Source organism: Hippoglossus stenolepis, chromosome 14, assembly GCF_022539355.2.
Source record: "Hippoglossus stenolepis isolate QCI-W04-F060 chromosome 14, HSTE1.2, whole genome shotgun sequence".
Lineage (NCBI taxonomy): Eukaryota > Metazoa > Chordata > Actinopteri > Pleuronectiformes > Pleuronectidae > Hippoglossus > Hippoglossus stenolepis.
Genome location: NC_061496.1, coordinates 2,447,548 through 2,457,261, shown reverse-complemented (window position 1 = coordinate 2,457,261; position 9,714 = coordinate 2,447,548).

Sequence of the window (9,714 nt, the reverse complement as noted above, 5' to 3'; positions counted from 1 at the left end):
TTACTTGTAATATAAACATGTTCCTGTCACAGAACTGCAAACCAGAGTGAGGAATAATGTGTGTTTCCTGTGTGCAGGCTGTTCCCAGTCCTCTGGAGGTTTCCACACCACTGGCCACATCCCCTGCTGGCACCAGTGGTATGTGATTGAATGCCATTGGCAGTACCCCCCACCGTGCAGCACATTCCTCTGGGCAGGTGTGTAGGTGGCCTGCATATTAACCCACTGAAACAATAATTTCTTTACATGTAACCTCTGAGTGAGTGGGACCACATGCTCGGCGGTGGGTGCAGCCAGCGAGGTATTGCTTTACTGTTCTGGGTGGTGGAGCCTGCAGTGTTGGAATTGCACATCAGTCAGAACAGCACCCACAGCTCCTGGAGCACGTGCACACCAGACTGCATACCCGAGCCTTCTGCCCAAATACTTTCAGAAGCCGTGCTCGCCTTTCACATACCCTGAGCAGACCTGGTGATCTGGCACTTTGCGTCGCCCTCCCCCCCGACCCACCGGCCCCCATCGGCGAGCATCCAGACCCCCTGCACCTTGCCTCCCGTACCCCACAGGATTTCAAATTATTAGAACGAAAATGTTCAGATTGTGCAGGCTCAGCATCGCCACCCCCCCACCCCCCCCTCTTGTCCGGCATGTCCTCCTGTTCTGCAATAATAAACGTGAGAGGGGGGTACACACTGAGAAAATAAAGCAATCAGTATTGGCCATTGTGTGATTTCCACCACAGAAGCAGAAAAGTGTTGAGACTGCGTAATGAAAAAACAAGCATGGGGTAAGGAAACACCCCCGGAATAGCAAGAAAACGTCTCCAGCTAAGATTAGTTTTCTTATTACTTGACGTTTTTTTTTCTCTATCTGCATTTTTTCATGTCTACAATGTTCAGCTTCTGACCTTTGGCTTGTTTATTGTCTGCCTGTCCGTGCGATTTACCTAAAGCGCCCTTACAGTTTGGACTAATTCAGCAAAAAGACGCTTTTGGGAAACTGTGGCCCCTTTGTAAGGATACAGCACACTTCTGGTTTGTTCGGTCACACGACGACGGCGGCCGGGTTCGCTCTGATCTGCTGTTATTGTTTCCCTGGCTGTTGAACCAGTCTTCAGACGGCACATAAACAGCGTAGATGGATCCAACCTTCTCAAGTTCAGTGACATTTTTTTTTGCTTGAATAGATCCAGTTCAACGCAGAAGAGATGTCGTGCAGTGGAAGACGTCAAAGCAGGACGTCCACTGAGATCCTCCAGATTTGAACATACGTACAATTTGAACTACTACACGAATGAAAATGAATATCCTGATTAATTAGAGAGATGGAAAATTGAAAAAGGAAAACGAATATTGACATAGTTCCCATATGCGACGGATAAAACTACAGACTCCTACAGACAAAGCTATGAGAAGTTCTGGCTGCCCGTGAGGATGGTAAAAACAAATGGATGTTTTACCGGCACGCCGATGTGACGGAGACGGGACAAACTGAGCGAGTTAAAGCGAGAATGCTGAGTTTGGGTTCATTATGAAAAGTGTTGCAGGACAAATTAGACTGTCACAGTCCCAAGTCATTAATGGGAAACACTGGTGTTACGAAAAACTCGTAGATAATATCCCCACATGCATTTCTATATATGGCCACTTGAGGGTTCAGTGAGCCCCCCCCTGATATTCTGTCATTTATTAATCTCTACTTGTTTTTACAGTCTCTGTCCCAGTCAACATTCCTTCGTGTTACATTCCCACAATCAGCACATTAATCATTAATTGGAAAGTGGGTGACAGTCCTCAGCAGCACCGGCACTGTGCACTTTCCAATTTGAGGCTCCACGCTGATTTATCTGTTTCCGTCCTCCGTAAGTGATTCGAGCAGCGAATTTCACCGCTGTAAACATGTTGCCGTCTTCATACGTGAGCTATACCATCGGCACGCACCGCACCCGCTGACCACGCTATGACCCACATATCACTTCATACAAGAACAGGCATTTCATAGGCCACGCACCGTGGATCATGTTGACAGCACTGTTATTTAGTGATTCACTTGGCCCAGTCTCAAGGCCGTCACAATCTGCTACTCTGGGTCGACCGTTAGCGCCAAGCGGATCTTGTTTTGGTGTTTTTCTCCCTTCTTGGTAACTGGTATTAACTCGTTGTGGAGGTTGGGAGTTAACGGACAGAACGTACAACAATCGTTGATAAAATAATAATTTAAAAGTCCACTGGTGGATCATAAATGTCACATATTTGCTGGGTCTAGGTCATCAGATGTGAGGTTTCACAGATTTGTCTTTGTTGCTTTGTCTTTACCCTCAGATTAAGCTAAAGGGAATAAACAGATTTTAATGAAATTGGGTGGAGTTCATGGAAAGAGATGCTAAGTGGATTTTCACTCAACAGCTCTGAAATCATGAATAAATAAGCCGACAGTTTAGATCCATGCTGTTTTATTTATAGGTCAAATGTTAAGTTGGAGCATCTGTGTCGTGACAATTCCTCCAGTACAAAGACATGCGCCCAAATTGTATAAGTGCACAATTATGGCAAATACAGGAGATGAAAGTTGAGACAGGAAGTTAATATAAATAAACAAAGATGTGCGATTGTAAACAGACCCAGTGAGTCTAAAAATATCTCAACTGATTTACATGACGGTCACAGCGATGAAAACAAAATTCCAAGTTGAAATAAACCAATATGAAAATGAAAATAAAAATAAAAATTCCATCTCCCCCAGAAATCTGCTCAGTGATTTAGTGACAAAAAGGAATCACGGAGCCAAAACAGAAAAACAATCACCTAAATCTCTGCAGCCTTCATCACGGCCGAATTGCGTGGCTGCTTCCTCGCATGTTTTCCTTCTAAACCATTTTCTTGGGAGTTTGAATTAATTAAGCAGCCACACGAAGGCGTTTCTTATCAACAGAATGGGTTCCAGCTTGGTAAACATGCTTATTTGGGCATTGGCGTCGCTCTGCTGTCATCGTGCTGCTCAGCCAACGCAGCCACTTTCAATCTGAACTCTTTTACGCGGTTGGTTTGTTTTCCCATCAGGAGAATGAATGAGATGTAATTTTGTTGAATGATGTTGTCTGTGGCTTACGAGGGGGAATCATAAATAACGTGTTGTGCTGCCATCTGAGGCAAATCATTTGTTGCTCCTTAACTCAGCCGCGGCGCTGACAGCGACGACAGGCTCCGTGCGGGATGATCGAGGCGGGATGCAGTTCTGCAGGCTGATATCTGCGTGTGGGATGTCTTCAGGGGCCTTCAAACTCACTTTATATCATATTATCTGGTATAAATGCAAGGATTTGTTGGTGAAAGTTGGAAAATCTGCTCATTCCATCATAGTCCGGAGTGACGTCGAGCATTACCGCCTAATGCTTTTAACTGTCTCTTCGTTTTAGCAAAGAAGATGGGATCTCATCGTGTGTACGGTGCCATCTTGGGTGGTAGACATCTGCCTTTGTTAACCACCGTCCTCAGACCTCATTAATTTGGCTGTTCCGAGGTACTGACAGTTGAAGCGTTTTCCAGAAAGTCCAGTCCGCCTGCAGTCGTTGCTGCGACTGCCTCTGAATCAGTTAGAATTTCCCTTAAGGTTCTCGTTTGGGTGAAAGCAGGTAAATAACTGTGTCAGTACAGTCCTGTTTAGTTTTTATGTGTTTTCCAACGTGCATAACCATGACATTTTCCACATGGTCCACATCAGCCCTCAGTGATTTTGGAGTATGAGCTTTTTTTGGGAGCACATGGTGCTGACTTTAGAGTAAATGTACCAGAAATTATAAGTGTTCTCATTATAGCATTTGTGACTTTTATGGCACAGGTTGTGCTGCTGTTACACAATGCCCCCCCCCCTCTCTTTTCTGGAGATAATGGTGCAGCTTTTATTGAAATCTAAGAACTATCACACATGCTTTTAGAACCAGCCGTTCCTTATTGATTGCCGTAATGGGGGGGGGGGTTGCTCTGCAGGAATGAACTCTTCCTGTTATGTCTGTTTTCAATAAATTGATGGAATGAACATGGCCTGACCGCTCTCTGTCACTGTGTGCATGACACGGTTAGAGAAACATCTGGAGGCAAGAAGAGCGAGACAAGAGGAGGAATGTGCGGAGCTGGAAAGGTGAAGAAAGAAGCCCTGGAAAAAAGTTAACTAGCTGTAGGTTTTTAATCAAGGCAGCTGCATGTGGGAGCAACCAGAAGGCAAAGAGGTTAGGGCTCCAGCATGTGTTATGAAGTGTTGCGGTGAAGTCTGTGTCGTTTGTTTGGGCTGGAGTTAGATCTGCCTGGCAGCTCCCAGCAGGAGGTTCTGGGTCCTGCCCAGCGAAGGCTCACTCTAATTGGTCAAACAGGCAGTGTGGCATCTCGGATTGAACTCGTGCCTGGAGGCCAGGTACGGCATACTTAGCAGCACGTCGAGGAAGGCTCACAGTCGACTGTCTTTAGGTCAGCAGTCCTCCCACGGGCAGGCAGGCAGGCGGAGGAGAAGGAGGAGGAGGAGGAGGCGGCTGCTCCGGGAAGGAGATACAAGGCTAGACAATCTCGCCTGGCGCTCTCAGGTTGACCAACTCAAGTGACACTTTCCTGAGAGCGGGCCAATTCTAGGCTGCTAAGAGGATCAGTTTCCCCTTCCTGTCCTGACACACATACCCAGCTAGCGCCGCTCAGATGTCTTGAGTCTCGCTGCTCACCGGCCACAGCCGCTTCAGACGCTGTCCCCTGCTTTCTAAAAGCCACTGGGTCCTGCAGCGTGGACGGGATCAGAGCGGGCTTCACTGCAAAGACAAAGTCCTCGCTAAGAGGATTGAGACTCTGAGACTCTCACAAAGACGAAGTCTGACTAACAGGAGGAGACCGGCAGTGCAGCTCATACAACTTCCAACAGACTTGAGGAGAGAGCGGTTAAAGAAAACAGGTTTTAGAGAGTGCGCTGGGATTTGAGACTGAAACAAGCGACGGGAGGAAGACGATGAGCCTGTAGATGCGTCCGATGTTGGAGCGGCGCTGTTTGCACCCAGCACGTCACAGGTGGTGATGTCACCTCCAGAGAGCTGAACATGTGCTGTGAGCAAAAGATCTGTTCGAAGGATCGTGGGATGTCGGGATGAAGCCGTTTGATTAAATAAATCACCCAAAATAAAAACAGGAAATACTTTTTATTAGTTATTGAAGGTTCAAGACAGATTTTCACTCAGATTTTTTTGAATTAACCACGTGAAATCCCATTAATCTCAACTTTAACTCAGACAACACATGGACTTACTATAATGTTTAATGTGAGATGTGTGGCTCATCATCTACAGCTATGGCTGTGTGGCCTGGCTCAGGTTAAACCCCTTGAAGAACAAATACATACACAGAACTTCTTTTATCATCTACTTCGACAGTCGTAACGAAAAGATAACACACATCCATAAATCTAGGAAAACACAACATTTACATCCTTTAAACATCTTCTCACGCAACAGGTCAACGCTTTACGTCTTACTAAATATTGCAAATGGCACTTTACTATCGAAAGTCTTCTTCTCTATAAAAGCAGAACAAGACAATGGCGGTACAGTGCAACTGCTGATTTGGAGCAGTGAAGAAGTGATTTCCAGTAATAGAAAATCTGATTTTAATCTGAAACTGTGAAACTAATATACTTTAAAGACGTGGGAATGGATCAGTACATAGATTTATTAGTACTCGTCAATGCCTGATCTTGCATTTTTGTCAGTATACTATATTCCAATACTGGAAAACAAAGATTTGAAATGAACTGATTAAAAAGACCTTTTCTTTCTGATAAAGCCGCAGGTTTCACCGGAGGTCTTGCTGCCAAAGGGACAAGCGAACAGCCCATTATGTTTCACTGTGGTATATTTTGACACATGCCGGAGCCTGACCCGACACTGAGCAGGTGTGTGAACGGGCTAAAAGGCAACATGTCCTGCACACCAGCTGCAGAGTGGCTCCAGACGAGCCCCGCTGAACGCCGGCTAAACCTGTGCGCCTGACGTGCTGTTTGGATAGCGGGTGACTGATTAGGTCTCGATGTGGAGCCCGTCCACCGTGACGTGTCTTAGCTGCTGCACTCAGCGAACAGCTTCTCTGAGCGGCACCTAGCCGCGTTCTAATGGATGCTCCCTGTGCCGCAAATGAGTGTGGGGGGGGGGGGCTGACAGGCTGTATAGGAAAATGTAGGTGTGGCCGTGGCGCTCGATGGTGTAGGATAATGTAAAGAGCGTGAACAGAGCCCGACTGGTTTGAACAGAGCTGCAGCAGCAAACGTGTTCTTCTATTAATCCATCGATTATTTTATTTATTATTGTCTTTTTATTAATCTCTGAAATGGTTGTGGCGACTTCACCAGTTCCAAAAGCCTGAGATGAAACCAGCTCAGTGTGCAATGGGTCAAAATGAGCAACATTACAATCTGAGAGGCAACAACCAGCAAATGTTTTCAAGTTCACTTTATGTATCACTGAGCCTCAGTTACTAACGCTGATTCTGCCACGACTGAAATTCAAAACCCACTAACCCATCGACTGACCTGCACTGAACCCCAGATATTCTCCTGACATTATTTGGGGAGGGGCTGTAGGTGAGGATGCAGATATCTGAGTCAGTTGCTTGGGAGAAGGTCCAAATATCTCAAGCTGAAAAAGAGGAAGCAACACGTGGGACCACAGCGATCCATGCCAATATTTAATCATTTCTCTCTTGGCCCAATCCTTCCACGACGTTTCATGGAAATCTGTCCTGTAGTGTTTGCATAATCTTGCTTATGTCGATATCTTAGCTTGATACATTTATTTTGCCTTGAAACTGACGTCCTCTGTAACTTTTATCCTCCGTAAAAGCAACTACGAACTTTTGTGTTTGATTCTCAAGAATCGTTCTTTAGTATATTTGTTTCTGTGTGTGCGTGTGTGTGTGTGCGTGTGTGTGTGTGTGTGTGTGGTGGGTGGTGTGTGTGTGTGTGTTGTTTGTGTGGTGTGTGTTTACTGTATGTTCCCACTCACACACATGTCCCTGTGCTCCACGCATCAGTGATTCTGTAAAGGGCACGTTGGGCTCTGCAGATTGTTTAAGTGAATAGAGCGAGTGGGGGTGTGTGTGTGTGTGTGTGTGGGGAGAAATTAATGGTTCCCCCATCTAATCGCTAAACAGAGAAGCTGAGTGAGGCGGCGGCGGAGGCGGCGGCGGTGGGGGGGGTGGCTGTAAAAGGTTGGTAAAGTAAATACGCCGTGCTCCTCTGTCAGCGGTGGAAAAGGAGAGAAGAATGAAAATGTAATCTCACTCCAGCTTCTAAATCTGCCTCCCCCTGCGAGACCTTGAGAACAACACGCTTCCCATCAAACGGCAGATTAATCTCGTGTACCTCATGCATGGTCACATCCCGGTCCTCCGGCAGCGCTGGGAAGGCTGTGGGGGAGTCCGGCGGGGGAGGGATGACGGGAAGGATGGGAGGAAGGGCTCAGGATGTGTGCATCATATCGTCTGATTTGTGGGTGGCGCGTGGTGATGGTGGTGGTGGTGGTGGTGTGGGGGGGAGCAATAATAAAAGATGCCGGGAGTGAAAGCAATATCGCAATTGTTTTGCCCACCCTGTTGCTACGCCCCTGTCGATGCAAAGTGTTTTCATTTCCTCACCTCATTTTGGAAATATCTCATTCATGAAACAAAAACACATATTTTGTAAGGTCACAGTGACCTTGACCTTTTCCCACCAACTTCTAATCAGGTCCTTCTCGAGTTGAAGTGAATGTTTGTGCCAGAGTGCAATTAAAAGTCCTGCGTACATTCCTGGTGAATTAAAAAACGATGAGGTCAAATTGACCTTTTACTTGTGACGACCAAATTTTAATCAGTTCATCTTCGAGTCCTTCACCAAATTTGAAGAAACATGCTCATGTTGTTCCTGAGATATCACATTTAAGAGTGAGACATGAAACAAATGGAAATCCTGAAAACACACAGAGACATACAAACTATAAATTGTGAGAAATTGATGAAATTATTGATGGATATTTAAAAAGTAATCACAGAAGACGTATTTTTCTGGGCTGAGTTCATTTGAAAAGGAAATGAGAGGCTCAGGTGCTTCAGACCTTCCAGAGTCCTGTGAGTCTTTAGGATTAAACATCTTTATTATAATTTATAATAACCTGCACTTGAAGCTGTGGTGACGCAGGAATACTGTGATACTGGGTTTTCTGTTCACTGGGAACAACTGGTACATGTCAGATTCATATTTCCTGACCATATAGTCTAATGTATTTTTGCCACGACCACCTGAGAAATTCCTCATGTGAACTTTATTTCTGACACAAAATATTTGGGAGCTACTTGACATAATGTAGAAGAGAAAGTGAGTGTGAGAAAGACTAAACACACACACACACACAGACACACACACATGCACGCACATACGTATCCTTTCTTGGAAAGCCCCAAGTTTCTAATTATATCCTGGGTTTCAAATAAAAAGCGTTTACAGCCAATTCGTTTGCGTAGATGCCATTCCTGTCTGTGTGGAGAGATGTAACCATTTCTACACTGGGGACAATAAATACTTTACTGCTTGTATTTGTCGTGGCTTTGTGTTGCACGGCCAAGCCCTCAGAAGAATAGAAAAAAAGCATATTTCCCCCCACTAATGACTGTGTGTGATTTATAGAGTCTGTCTTTGACATGGGGGTGTCTGTGCTTTCCAACCCGGCATAATTAGACCTCTGGAGCGACATGCGGCGCAGAGCACGTCGGGCAGGAACACTTCGCTTCCCAGAGACGCTCTGCTGTGCCGGTTTGGGTTCGATGCTGCTGAGAAGCCGGTGCATGAGGGAAAAATAAAACAAACCCCGCCTGGAGGTTTCCTTTCCAAGCGCACGCACGGAGGCACGCACGCCCGCAGAGGTCAATGATATCTGAAACAAACGTAATGATTGGCTTTGACACACTTTCAGAATCAGATACAAGGGGAGAAGAAAGAGCATATAGATTGGCTCAGCGGGGATCCAAAGAGTTAGTCAAGCATGAGCTGTTCCCTGCCGAGCGGAGAAAGAACAGATTCCCCTCCCTCCTTTGTCCTCGCTGACCCTGAATGCTCACCAAATGATTCCAACAGGTCACAAAGGAGCAGGAGTTCACACTTTTTTTTTAACACCCCTCACCCCTCTCACTCCTCCTCCTCCTCCTCCTCCTCCTCCACCTCCACCTCCCCCTCTCTCGCTCCTTCACTCTTTGCCTTTGTCCGTCTGTCTTTCACCCTCCGACCGTGGACGAGAAGGGGGGGGAAAAAAGAGCAAGGAGTGCTGAGACGTTTCTGTTTTGGGTCCTCGTCAAGTGATTTCTAATGACACACTGCTCTCGGCCGCCGCAACATGTATTTTAGAGTAAATGAATCAGGCTGTACATGGCCTCATTAAGTTGAAAGTGCCGCTCGCCGCCGCAAAAGTACATGTTGCTCTGGAGCCGGCCCGTTCACACCAGGAGGCAGAGCTGCGAGTCCGACATCACACATGGGGATTGTGTGCATGTGTGTGTTTGGCTGTGTTCTCACTGGAAAGAGTGTTGAGCATCAGGTCGAGAGAGAAATAATACAGTTGTTTCATATTTATACACCTGATACTTAAGTAGAGATTTTCTGTTTGAATCTCCTTAAATTATCCGGAGAGAGATTGTGAGAAAGTAAATGTCCGAGTCCGAGTTT